The sequence below is a fragment of the Drosophila melanogaster genome, chromosome 2R (genome assembly GCF_000001215.4).
Source record: "Drosophila melanogaster chromosome 2R".
Taxonomy (NCBI): domain Eukaryota; kingdom Metazoa; phylum Arthropoda; class Insecta; order Diptera; family Drosophilidae; genus Drosophila; species Drosophila melanogaster.
The window spans coordinates 9,628,901-9,642,882 of NT_033778.4; the positions used below are offsets into that span (position 1 = coordinate 9,628,901).

Consider the following 13,982-nt stretch of genomic DNA (forward strand, 5'->3'; position numbering starts at 1 on the left):
ATACATACATATAGGTTTGGAGCTCCCAGTGCTGTCGCATATGCAAAAATCAAGCTGACATCTGCTTAAGTGGCCCGGGGTTTTGGGCCATGGCAGTGCACCTGGCCTTTAGCAGATTCCGATGCTCCTGTGCCACCCGGAAAATGAAGAGTGGCCTGGTGGGTAGGTGGGTGAGACGATGTGGTGTGGTGTGTCCTGTCTGCCAGGTTGATTGGACATGAAATTGATAGCTCACCCACATGTGCATTTTGGAGTGTGTGTGTGGTTTGCATGTGTCCGTGCTTAAGCAAGTTAATTGAATTTTGCACTCAAGTCGCCGCCGCTCGTGTTGCAAGTGCCACCAGTCGCTGGTGGGGTGTTGCAGTTGCATATGCAGCTGCAGCTGCAACTTTTGCTGCTGGTGCCATATTCAAACATTGACGAGACATCTCTGAAGTTTTAAGTGCATTATATGTCATGTTGTGTAAGAGGCGGCAACTATTCTGCATTCGTAGGCGATTGTCCCGAAAAGTGGACTTCTTATCCAGTGGACAATTAACCATATAAATGACTGCATACCGCATTTCATTATAAAATAGGGGCACAAATTTGCCTTTAGAGGAACTTGAAGTTAGAAAACATATTTAAAAATCCAATTACACTCTTAGTTTTGTGTTAAAGGCATACATGCAGAGTAGTCTTTTTTAAGTAACTGCAGCTGCTAATCAATTTTATATTTGGGGAAAGAGTTGTAACTAAATTGCCAAGTAGCTTGCCTTGCAATTTAAACAATACCAGAAATGGAATTTATGCATTTTAAGGAATCGAAATGGAATATTTATTGAGGGTCCAACCCACAAGGAAGGAGCTGAAAATTAATTTTCACCAGCAGCTCTCACCGCCACCAACTTCTGGCCCAAGAAATTTTCCGAAACATTTTTCGAGTGCCAAAGAAGTGCAACTGTGAGCAAATAAAGGGGGCCCAAGAAAACAGGGCAAAAAGTGGGAGAACTACTGACTGCCATTCCATTGCATAGATAAGCACATGCTATAAGTTTCCTGCATAACTGGCAGAGGAACAAAACCCAGAACCACTGTGCTATTACCATCCGCGCATCCATAAATACGGCAGTCCGCTTTCCCTCGCTTTTCGCTTTTCGCGATGAAAATGTGCGCCAACTAAAGCAATTTACAGTTCTTAAAACAGGCAAAGCGGCGAGGCATGCCACTGAAACTGAACCGAAACTGACCTGCCACCAGCAAACAGGACGCGGAATGAGTCCCAAAACGGAGCAGGACCTCTCGAAAGGAGCAACAGCCAAGCCAGGCAAATGGGAAAAATTCAAATTATCTGCAAGCGGCGAAATGGGTGAAAATGCAGCGAAACAATGCCATGCACGGTGAGAAAAGTCTGGTTCAAACATGGGACTGGATATATGTATAATTTATCCGCTAGGATCAAGTACTAATTAAATTTAACTATATATTTTGTTTAACTATATATTTTCAAAACATTTCATTTCATTAAATCGAAACGATTGCATTCAATTGCTTTGGATTCATTAAGAAGCCGTACTACAATATATGAAATAAAACGCCTTCAGGACTCCAAGGACCTGTACTGTATAACAGTAGCGAGTCCAATAAAAGGGCTCCATTGTATTTGCGAATCAGTTTTCCACTCTGTACGGACTGCTGAAGATGCAGACGGACTTGCAGCCGGACCCACGATCCAAAAGCTGGAGTTTGGAGTTGGTTTCCTTGGTCCTTGCTGGTTCGTCCTGCCTGCTCTGCGCGTTTGTGTGCGGCAAACTTGAGTTCTTTGCACACATTCTGGCACTTGAACATTTTTCTTATTGTTTCAGGGGCGGCGGGACGCAAGAAGAGGGCTCCTAGCAAATTGTGCGCGCTGTGTTCTCTAACGTGTTGGGCTTAACTTGGCTTGGTTTTTGGTCTCGGTTTCGGGTTGCCTTGTCCGATGTATTTGCATGCCAAAAGGCAGCACACAAAGACCCTAAGTGAAAAAGTAACTCGCCATGTGGTAGTGTGTGTGTGGACACACATACACACTCTCTCTTAACGTGAGTATCTGTGTGAGTCCTGGAGGCAACTCACTTCGCTGCTTAATGCATGAGCGGCAGATGAAAAATGAACTTAATACAGTTGCCAGCTACATGGACCAGAAGGCAAATTACCGGGAGGAGGCGGCTCAACAAATCAGCCTCCGTTCGCTCGGGTAATTTGCACGCTGATTTGCAAAATTGGATATTAGAGTGGCCGGCAGTTGAGGCCCACGCACAGCTTAAAGTCGAATCAAAGTGGCCACCAACTGAATGGGTCTAAATGGGTGGATTCGGTCTGGTTTTATGGCAAATATTTTCGGTTTGTCCCTTTGCGAACTGGCCAAGCGGCAAAAGTTAAGTTTCAAAACAAAAACCACGCACAAAAAGTTGACAGTTGGCATTTGCAACCGTTTAGAAGGACCGGCGGAAATGTCAAGAGTGCGAAAGTATTGAAATGTTGCGCCAGACTCTCCCCTTTTCGGCTTTGCAACTTTGGAGGGCTTTATCTGCAAAGAAACGTTCTTGTGGCTGCCATCTCTCTTGTCAAGCAATCCGACAAATTTATTCATTGTACGGCTTGGCTTAATCCATTAACGACCCCTTTTAGCCGTCACTTTCTTGGGCAAAGTTTACGGACATTTTTGGCAAATTACAAAGCAGCCGCATCATAAAGAAGAGACCAAAGGCAAAATACAATAAATATGACCGATTTGTTTGCTTAAAACTGATTGAATTGGATTCAGAATCAGAATCCGAATCAGAGAAGCAAACTTTCGAATAAATGTAGTGGTTGAGCCAAAGGTTGATACTTAAAAGATAAACATTGCTGTGCACATTGTTATAGATAATTTAAAGTGCCAATCTTTGCTCTTGCAACTGCAATTTATTTGAACATTTTTTTGTTTTTAAATATTGCCTTGCCCTGCAGCCTTGGAAGTGTTTTATTTTCACCATTTGATTATTCTGCTGAATATACAAATCTACGTGCTATCAGCCCTGTATTTACATTTTGCTGAACTCGAACACCGAGCCGAGGCAGTGAATTTGAATACATTTTTTCAATTACGGCAAAAGTGGCAAAACAGTTGTCAACATTTCCAGCCAAGACAAAACAGCAAAAGCAGCAGAAACAGTGGCGACAGCTTCTACGGTATCAGCAGCCATGAAGCGAAGGCAACAAAAGCAGCCAACTGACAGCTGCAGAAAGAAAGATGTCAGTTGTCAACAACAATGCCCCAAGTTGCAACAATAAAATTCTGACACATTGAAAAATGTCATTGTGTAACTTAAGTAGCCGGCATGCGAATGGATGGGGAAATGGGAAATCGGGTGGGCGGGTGAACGGGCGTTCGAATGGTCTACAAAAAGCGTGGGCGTGTTGCTTATGTAAAGTCTCGCACACTCACACATGCAGATTCGCAGGATGTACCGCCTTCGCCTTCATCTTTGTGCGTCCTGCCTGTTAATTTACTTGCAGTTCCGTTCCATTTTTATGGACTGCCGCCATCAGGCAGTGCCTCCCTCCCCCCCTTTCCTTCTAAGCATGTTGTGCTGCTGCCCCAAGTGCGAGTGTGTGGTTGTGTGGGTGTATATGTGTATGTGTGGCGACCATTTGTTATGCAGTGATATGGCATCAGGCTAGCCTAGCAGCTTTTTGTGTGCTTTACATAACAATCCCATTAGAGATGGGTGCGTGATAAGCTAGAACAGGATGACAGATTGGATTGTCCGAAGAAGGGAGAAATCTGCTTTATTTGATAATAAAGATGTGCCGATATAAGGGATGACATAAACATAATTTACAATGCCCACATATACATATGGTTGGTTTCAAAAATTTAACATGTATCTCTTGCACCTTTGTTAATAGTTATAGAATATTGAAATACAGCAAAATTCATGAGTAAGTATTTTTTTTTGAATAGCCTGTGCTGTTCTGCTCACGCACACATCGCTGAAAAATATGGACGCACGGCTCGCAGCCGTCAGGACACTCCCTCACCCACACAAGCAAACAAAACAAACACACACACACGACACATGCATGTCGAGTGTGTTGCTTATGCAAGCGGGAAATTTGTTATAATGTGCAGGCCATAGAAATGGAGTGTGGAGCAGACGAATCGGATAATGCCAGAGTGGAGCGGAAAATACGTACAAAATATGGCACACATTATTCAGCATATATGTTAGTATGTATGTGTATACAAACGAAGGACGCGGGACGCAGGACGAGCGGGTCTCATAGACGCATACAAAGTCACCGAGGCGTACACTTTAGCCCGGCCTAAAAGGGCGAATAACGGGGTGTTCGAAAGCCAAAGCTAAAGCCATTTTCCCCGTCGATCAAGTGCACTGAGCCGGTTTATGGCTACATTCAACAAACCTCGACGGCGAGATTGCCGCCAGCACTTATTGTTGTGCGATTTTTTTACCGCCTCCTCTTTTTCATAATATTTGTTGTTTGTTTTTTTAATGTCATTTCTCTTTTTTTTTTTGCCAGCAACACGGCAGTTGTAAGTGTTGTCTGCGCCTGCGGCTTCAGCCTCAGAAGTCGGCAAAAAATAAAGTCCAGCGCATAATTTAATTCTCTCCCCTCACTTTCACGCCGCACAGGACACTCGCTGTTATCGTTGGGTCTGCGTCATTATTACGTTGAATGGAAAATAATTGCTTTTGGATCAGGCAAAGTGAAAGAAATAACGAAAAAATTAAGCCGTCACGAAGCGAAAAGTGTCCTGTGCGAGGAAAGTCAGAAGGAAATCGCGAGAAAGTCCGTGGAAAAGGCGAAGGATAGGAAAATGCCCCGGCGTTGTCTCCGCCGTCTTAAGTGATTTGCGTAAGCGAATGGAATGGGCAGATGTTGATCTCATTAGCTTACGTTACAGCATTTCGTTGCGAAATCGGATAGGAAAAACACTTGGGGCTCCCAAGTTATGCAACGTGATTAATCACCAATGCAGCGGTAGAGATTCCTTGATGATTGCTTGCTTGCTTTCCAAATGAATAAATCGAGACTTTCCGGCAAAAGTCAAAATTTCCACTCACAGTTGGTAATTAAATCGAGACGTCAATTTAAGTGGAAGCCTGCCCCTCCACTCGGTCTGTGCTAATTGAATGAATTGGCCAAATTGTAATTAGTTTCACACTTTATGCTGTCAAAAAACACTGGGATACAGGCATAAATCGCTTTAAACGTATACGGCTGGATAAATTTGCATTTGGCTCATATGCATATAAGCCAGGACGAGCCAATAAGGACGAGGCTTCTGCCAGACCAAGACGCTTACGCAGACAGTAATTGCTTCTGTCTATGCGAGTGCGTGCTGCATTTGTCGAGGACTTACGAGCTTTTCCATCTTCTCGATATTTTTCACCACCCACAACCGTTTGCCGTTCCCCGCTCCCCGGCCTAATGAGCAAAAATGTTCGCACTGCCTGCCGGCACATAACCCACTTAAATATGTCATGTGCACACCACGACACACCGACGACACCCCGCCTAATCACACGGCTCAGCATTTGAATTCCCAATGCCGGCACACGCCCCTCCAAGTGTGCAATGAAATATGTAGCGCATGAATGTCACAAACAGCAGCGCCATCCAGCTAAATGTCAGCCAGGATGTGGATGAGGATATGGATGTGGATGCCCAGGATCTGCACGCAAATAAAAAAAAGACAGGCTCCAGAAAATGGTGTTGTGTCGAATATAGCAATGAATTAAAGAGTTCAAAATTTCTTTTGATTTTTCAAACTTTTTACTTATATTAATTTAATTTAAACTTATTTAATTTGTTCATACAGTACGATTCGTTCTTATATGCTTTCCCCACCTTTCCTAAAGACCTTCTTTTGGTTTAGAAAATGTATGAAATAGTATAATAGTTAGTTTGATTTAAGCACTTTTGATGACAAATGATGTCTACAATCCTACCTAGATATTTCTTACAGTGCACTTTGGCCATGGATCTGGAGTTTGGGTCCTGTGAACTCGGAACTGGTGTTGCTGTCAAAGCACTTTATGTCACAATAATTTGCAGCCTCGTTCCGAGAGACCGTGTTGTGTCTATCTATTCATTTCACGTAGCTGCAGCCAGCATCTTCAGGTTGCGAACTGAGTTACGGCTTTCTGAGTTGGCCAATATGCATATGTAAAATATTTATGAGCGCGTGCAAATTCATTTCATTGCTTCAGCGCTCTTTGCCCTTTGCACTGCTTCCTTTGCAAGGAGCACAGTGAAATGGAATGACGAAGGGGTTATGCGAAAAGCAGAAATATGCATATCATTTCGAGCACATTTCCTAAGTTGACGACTCATATTTGCACATCAAAAACGTGAAGACAACTTGCTTATTCGCAAGAAAATCTGGCAGTATTAGTTAAAGCCTACTTAATCATGCGTTCTTTGGAAAGAATATCCAAAAGTAAAAGTATACATCTCTACTATTACCTAAAATATAAAACAGGGTAAGTGCATTTTAAATAAAAGCAGGAGTATGCATTAGCAGCCCGAGGAATTCTTGCTTCTCTTTGCTCAAATATCTAAATCTAAATCAGCCACCAGGACCTGCCCACATAATACACCCTATTCTTGTTTGTCCCATCCACCAGATAGTTTATAGTGCCATTTTATTATTGTTTCCAGTGTTTCGGCCCGTGCACACGAGCTTAATGCAGCGCGCGACAAATTTTCAGCACATTTGCAAACATTTTCCAGCGAGGTCGTTGTTCTGGCCCAGCTTATGTGGCCCTAACTTGGCTAAATGGGTGGCTGACAAATTGTTAACGCGACCAGCCAGTAAAAGCGCCGAACAACCAAATAGCCAACATTTGTTGCCATTTCTGTTCTGTTGATTCTCTGGCTCTCTTGCTGGTTGCCGTTGCTGTTGGCGTGTAAATAAATACAACATTGTATTGTAGATTGTACAATATGCACGACACGCGTTTATTTGTATTGTATTTATATTTCATGCTGGGCTGCCGCACCAGGATTCAGTATTCAGGATTCAGCAGGATCCAGGGCCCATGCACCAGGCACCAGGAACCCGGCGATGGCCGTGCGGAAATCGCAAAAATATGTTTCGCCCGTTGCGGAAATGAGAAAAATATTTCAGCTCGGGGGACGATGGACGGTGGCATGTTGCCGCTTATGCCATGCAATTTTAATGCCGAATATTATTTGTAAATGAATGAGGGGCTCTGTTTGCTGATCTTTTTTCTGGCTTTTAACTGATTTCGCCCGGCAGTTAGCGCTGGTAATCTTATTATGCAACACTTTTGCATAAAATTGAATGTTATTTCGCTGTCTAGTTTGTTTATGAGTGGACGCATACGCGGCGTATGCGTAATATTCATACGCCCCGGGGTCCTGAACATTCCGCATCACTCATGCACATGCGAGTGCTGCGTGGCAATTTCAAAGGATTAAGCGCTTCAGTGCGCAAGGACATGACAGTACTGCGATGCGTCTACGTGTGGGCATGACGTCCCGCCCCTCTCCCCTCACATCCAGTGATTTCCCCTTCACTCGCATTGACTTTGCATACAAATTAAAGTTTCCGAATACTGTCTGCTGCTGGGTTCGGTTTATGTAATTGAATTAGGCGACTAGAGACAACGACCCGTCCTCGATTGCAGGGTAAGTTGGGGCAACATTCGATGCACTTGATTTGAGACCTAAACCTATTTCATGAACCACCATTAATCGAAGCTGAAGGGGGTCTCGGATTTAGTTCCGATTACCTTTGAATTTAAAGTCATCATCAGTTGTAAGCTCTGATTGCATTAAATTGTGTGCACTTATCGAATTAGCTGAGTAGCTTATGGTTTTAGAGGATATGCATTTATCGATCAGTAAGAAAATGTGCTTTGCCGATGTTTTACACTGAGAAAATACAATTATATTGTGAATAAAAATTATTTTCAATCTGTAAGATTAAATAAATAAATGGAATAGACTTTTAAAAATAATGATGATTATAACAGTAGTTTCGTCATATTTAACAGATAATCGCAAGACTCATTATCTAAAATGCCCCACGTGGGGCGCCAAAAAACAAATTAAGTTCAAAATTTCAAAAGTATGGATTTCGGAACTGGTTTTTCCTTCACGTGTTTCATTTTTCCGTTCTTGTACAAAAAAATCTATTACTTTGCTCTTGCCTTTGGGTTTTGACCTATGCGAGGGGCAACGTGCATTGAACTGGTCGCGTGTCAGATTGCGTTCAATCGCCTCGCTCCCTACGCCCCCTAGCCCCTTTCATACCCCTTTTCGATGGGGTTCTGAGCCCCTAGGGTGCCATAGCGATTGATTGGCTCTGGGGCGGCGCGACGCGTCGCTTTTGTCCTTTTGTTTATTGGCCCTGCCATGCGAGAGGCGAGTCCGTGCGAATGTGTGTCTTTCGTTGGAAGTTTTTCATTGTATTTAGCGGAGAAGCAGCTCTATGGATTGCGGATTGGGTTTCCCCGCTTTTCACCAGGAGCGTCGGTAGTAGCAGCAAGAGCAGCATGAGCAGCAGCTGCATTAATCCGATTTCCGAGCCATTGTACTGTACTGGCAGTTGTGAAGCTGCTGGAGCAGCGAAGTGCACTTTAAGTTATATAATGCTATTGTTTGTTGCATATTTACTTTTTGACGGTTGGCTGTCAGTGCTCGCCCGTTCCGGCGCCTTTTGTGTTGCAATTCTGTCACGTATATGTCGTTTATGTCGTTTCCCAACTCTCTATTCAGAGCCAACTCCGTCTGTCGTCCCCAACAGCCACTCGAAGCCAATCCATTCAGCATTTTTCGATTTTATTCGAAGGCAAGCTGTTGCCAACCGTAACTAATATTGGCAGTTGCATTTGGGTTATTGTCTTTCTACTCCAGTTGCATTCGGAATTGGAAATGCAAGCAAATTCGGCCCAAGGGAGGAGCAATCTTTGCTGCCTGCCGTGTCATCTGCCACCGGCATCGAATGTTGCACGTTGCATGTTGATATCTGTCCATGGCCAATTGACTGAGCCCACACAATGTTTATCGAATTTGACTATTTGGCATTAGCCTGGGATTTCGGCTGCAATATTCATTCGAATGCTTCAGGCGACTGCCTTCAAGCACCTGAAGATAATTTGGTTTTACGAATGTGCTTTTGTGCGACTGACACAAAAGGGTATTAAGCACCGATTGATTGATTAATTGTTCATTACTTATAGGGTTTTGTGAAGCCATTTATTAAAGGCTTGTCTATAGTTAACTATTCAAATGCATTTCATGTTTCGAGATGACGAATTGAAGCTTAAGCTTCGGCTTATTATCGTTGATACTTTGATTTCGGATTTCAATTAGTGGCAAGTCATAGTTAGCTTCTCCCCCCCCCCCCCGAAAGTTAATTACTAAAATCTTTCTTGGATTTAATGCAGCAAATGAGCTTCGGTGAGTTTTGTTAAATTGAAAAACTATTTTCCCAGAGCTGCATTTACTCAGCCATTAAACAGGAGTAGCTGCAATGGAAACTTTAACGCAATCTCGGTTCACTACTACTGGAAAATTAAATATTTTCTGCTCGGGCACCTGAGGCACCCCTTTTCCCAGCCCAAAAACCCAATGTCATGCTATCCGGCACTCTGTGTTCGCACTCGAGCTCACCAAATTTAAACTTGATTTTCGTATTTGCTCTGGCAATTTCTTCCTGCCTCTGTGTTTTTTCGGCTGCCCATTTCGGGTGGCTACCTACATTTATGGTTAAAAGTTTCCACTTTTTTTCACTCACTATCCTCTGGATTTTGCCCCGGCTTCCCCGATTCCTCGCTTTCCCGCTACCCCGCTTCCCAGATGCATTTGAGCATTGTGTGATGGCCACTGAACAGGGAACCTGGGAACATGGAAGCCCGTAGGGAACATTTGTCCGTGGGTCTTGTGGTTGGTCCAATGTGCGTGCCGTTGGCCATTATTACACCTCTCAGTCGATCGGAAAAGTGGGTGGGTGTCGGGTGGGTTGAGGGCGCGGTGTTGAGTGGCACGTAGAGTTGTTCCCTTGTAGTTTCGCATAAAGTGCATTTTGTTGCCATTTTTCCACGGCGCTTGGCTTATTTCGTTTGATTTTATGCGGTTACGTGAATTCATTCGAGTGGTGCCGCTTTCCGGCAAACCCAATCCCCCTGCCCTTCCTTTGTTTCCCGGCTTTCCCGATTTTCCAACCAACAGCAGCTCTCCACCGTATCTCTCTTGTATGAGCTTTTAACGTAAGCGATTTTTTATGTTCGTTTGTGGTTTTAATTTCAATCATTTGGATGGTGGCTCGTTCACTTGGTTAGTTTGTCGGTCGGTTAGTTGGTTTTTGCCAAAGAGTCCGGAAGTGGGCGGTATGCGCGGGGTATTAAATTGAAATCCCACTTAAAAATCAACGTTAATAATTATGCAAATGCCAACACGATGGGCGGTGAAATGCGATTAGCGTGAAACAGATGCCCTTTTTTTCTTTTGTCATCTGACACAGAACGAAAATCTTGGTTTTTCATGTTAATGTTTCCATATTAGAAAATAGGTTATTTTCTCTCATGCTTTCTCTCCTAAATGTAATGTACACTTTTTTCGAAGTGCTCACACACACACACACGTGCACCCGGCTAATTGCTGTATCACTTCGGCCATGGCTTTAATGCTTTAATGGCCACTTAAGCCGCAAAAGTTGAGGTTTGTTCCGGCCACTTTTTCATCCCGCCTCATCTTGCCTCCACATATGCTACAAATTAGTTATAATTAAGTCGGAGCACACGTTGCTCCAGAGTCCGGAGCACTCTACGTGCCGCCTCCAAGTGTTTTAATAAGCCGGCTGTAACCCACTCCTTTTGGACCGAAGTAACACAATTCGCGCTGCCAAGTTGCTTACTAGACACATTAAATGTAATTAGCTGCGCTAAGGTTAACACAGAACTACAGTTAAGTCAGCGGGCTCTGGCCGTCGTTCCCTAATTAGTTATCTAAAGTTAGTTGGCGACACTAATGGCAGTGGCACTACAGCTACAACAACAGCAACACAACTACGACAGCATTAGACTCGTCGGCTGGATTGTGTAGCATACTTTCCTGCGCATCCTAAGCATTAGCATTTCGCCTTGGCCGCCGCAGCGTCGCAAATCATTTGCTCAAGTGGAGAAATAAGGGGCAGAGGGGATGGCTTAGTTTTTATTTGCCATATTTTCGCCTCTCATTGTTTCAACCCCTCGATTCCCGCCCATCTGCGACCGTAAATCACTCAAAACATAATGCGCTGTAGTTAAAATATGCGCACGAAATGCGGGGAAATTTGTTGAAAGTTTTTCTTGTTGCTCGCAATTTTTATGTATATTTTTTGCAGCGATTCCTCTCTCCTGTTATTTTTTGCCCTGTTTTTTTGCGCTGAACTTGTGGCCTGGCTTATTGAGTTCCTAGTGCTGCTAAGGACACGTCCATAAATGTATGACTAGCGAAGAAGCCAGACTGCAGCTGAACTGACTTTGTACTTGAACCAGTCTCTGAAAAATTGTTTGATATATGTTCGCTGCGCTGCGAAACTTTGGGGTTTATATTTTACCCCGGATTTCGCCATAGATAGATAGATACACAGAAATTTACATTTTATACCCGACCGACATGAGCAATGAGCTCATTTATTGTTATGGCTGCAGTTCTTTGGAGCGAAATAGGAATAATAAGAGTTGAATGATGAACCATTTTTTCGGGATGGTCACCAAACCACGATGCTATTCCTGCAATCAACATTATCATGTGACCAATGTTTACTTAGTTCTCATTGTTTTCCCTTTTGGGCTTTTTCCACATTCGTTGGCCCCGAGGACAGTTTAAATATTTTTATTAATTTCTGTTCAACTTTCCACTCAGTCAGTCCCCTATTCATTCATTCCCGTTGTTAAACAAGGGAACAAATGTTTTTGCAGGGGCGCAGGAAAATGGAGAAAAGCGCCCAAAGGGCACAGTTTGTGCCAATTTAAACATTTTTTTTTTTTGTCTACTCCGCACGAAATGGAAAATCATAATAAATAAATACAGTTTTTATTATTATATATTGTGGAAGCAAACAGCGCGATGTGAGGGGCTCCCATTTTGTCAGCGAGCCTTTTTATTTACTTTTCGAGGGCGGAAAGTCGAACACCCAGGCTGCCAGACAGCCCGCAGTTCCAATTTATTTTCAATGTTTCATATAATTGTAAAAAAAAATAAGGAGAAGTACACGTAAATTGAACATTTTAGCGGGCTTTTAAGCAATGTTCAAGGTGGCGGTGGCACTCACCCCACCTGACAGAAACAACAACAAGCTCGTTGCACTTAGAACTTCCGCACGATAAAATTAAATGACGGCTGCTGCCGCACATCCCAGTACTTCCCTGTTCCGAACAATCTATATCAAAGTGGGAACAACAAAATATACTTGATGGAAAAAATGGCATGGAATGGTAAGGAATGGTGCGAGTGGTTGGTTGGGTGGTTGAAATCACTTATGGGCGAAGTTGTTGCCCTGAAATTATGTTACCGGTAACAAGGTGAAAGCGCAAAATGAAAAATCACTTAAACAATTTGATATTTGATTTGCCTGACTCTCAGCACCCCTGCTTAAAGATTTATAGAGCTTTTGCGCACCGCAGTTCATAAATGCACGCATAAAAGTCGCTTGATTTTAGGATTTTGCCACTCGCGTCCTCGCCGCCATTCCTTTTGGCCTGCTCTGAATTATGGCCATAACAAATCTTCGCCCCAGTTACGGCCAACGTCACGTAGCAACAGCCATGAGTGCGGAAAGCGGGTGAAATGCGGTGGGCACGAGGATCGGGAACCTAGACTTTATTGATAAAGGCATAATTTATTTGAACAATCGACAAAACGCTTTTGTCAATAAAGCCAGATAAATATCTGGCATTGTAGCAGCTTTATGGTCGTTTTTTCGTCATTCCCCATTTTTTCCGCTCTTTGTTTTGCGGTTGCGTGACAATGGCCACAGGAGTGGGTGGAGTGGCCAAGTGGGCCTGAGATAGGTCGGCCTGGCACTCGAAATCGGTTTATGGCCGCTACAGTGAACTATAAATATAACGCACTCTGCACGCCAACCGTTCTATCAGCTAGGATCGTGTGTGCTTTATTAGTACAGCATTATGCAGAGATTTATCTATTATTGTGTGACAGTTGAATTAAGTCATTTGGCCATATTTTCAACAATTTGTATATGAAATGTAATTTTTAGCGGTGTCTTTACAAGTTTTAATCATGAATGTAATTTAATTTTAACAGTTTAAGTAGATATTAAAAATTTGCTTGCCATTTTCCGGTATTTATGCTAGGAGCCCACTTACAGCATTTCAGTTATACGCATTCATTACTTTTTTATATCTGCCTCTCTGGTTGCATAATATTGTCAATGGTTAATTGAAATGTTGAGCCATTTATAAATAAAAGGTCAGTTTTAATGAACAAATTGGTTTAATTACTTTTGGGGAAAGTGCACTGCAAGTCAATGAATAAATAGCATTGCTTGTCTGCCTACGAGCGATGTGTAAAATTAAACTTTCCTGGCCATCGCATATAAAATGGTGACACTATGGAAAGTTATGTACATGCATAGTATATATATATATTATACCTATGGGGATATGTTTGTTTCTGCATATGTTAAACAAGAGGATTTATGCGAGTATAACAAAAACACAGAAAGCAGAGCAAAACACGTCGCACTATTTTGCCATTTTTTGCCTCGACTTTAACGTGACGTGTCAGCCTGGGGGCGTTTGACTCGCCCAAAGGATCTCAAGTCCTCAGCCCCATCCTCGCAAGTACCCAACTCACTTGGCAGGCAAACATTATCGCCTACGTGAGCTGGGAGACCAAGTGAAGCAGCCAGCTGGCGTCGCAGCTCGCCACGTGTGTGGCGGTCGGCCAGTATGGAGTGTATGAAGAAAGTATCTGTA

The 13,982-nt window shown here is 43.2% G+C and overlaps 1 protein-coding gene and 1 long non-coding RNA gene across 4 annotated transcripts in view; both read right to left on the bottom strand.

Annotated features, from left to right (window-relative positions):
* Positions 1-13,982, bottom strand: part of Mmp2 (Matrix metalloproteinase 2) — a 72,720-nt gene that overhangs the window by 17,762 nt on the left and 40,976 nt on the right. The window lies entirely within an intron of this gene.
* On the bottom strand, positions 8,096-8,773 carry lncRNA:CR44070 (long non-coding RNA:CR44070). The gene is made up of 2 exons (NR_073863.1): positions 8,674-8,773; positions 8,096-8,613 (listed from the first exon to the last, which is right to left on the bottom strand). It is a non-coding gene; the product is annotated as a long non-coding RNA:CR44070 (long non-coding RNA).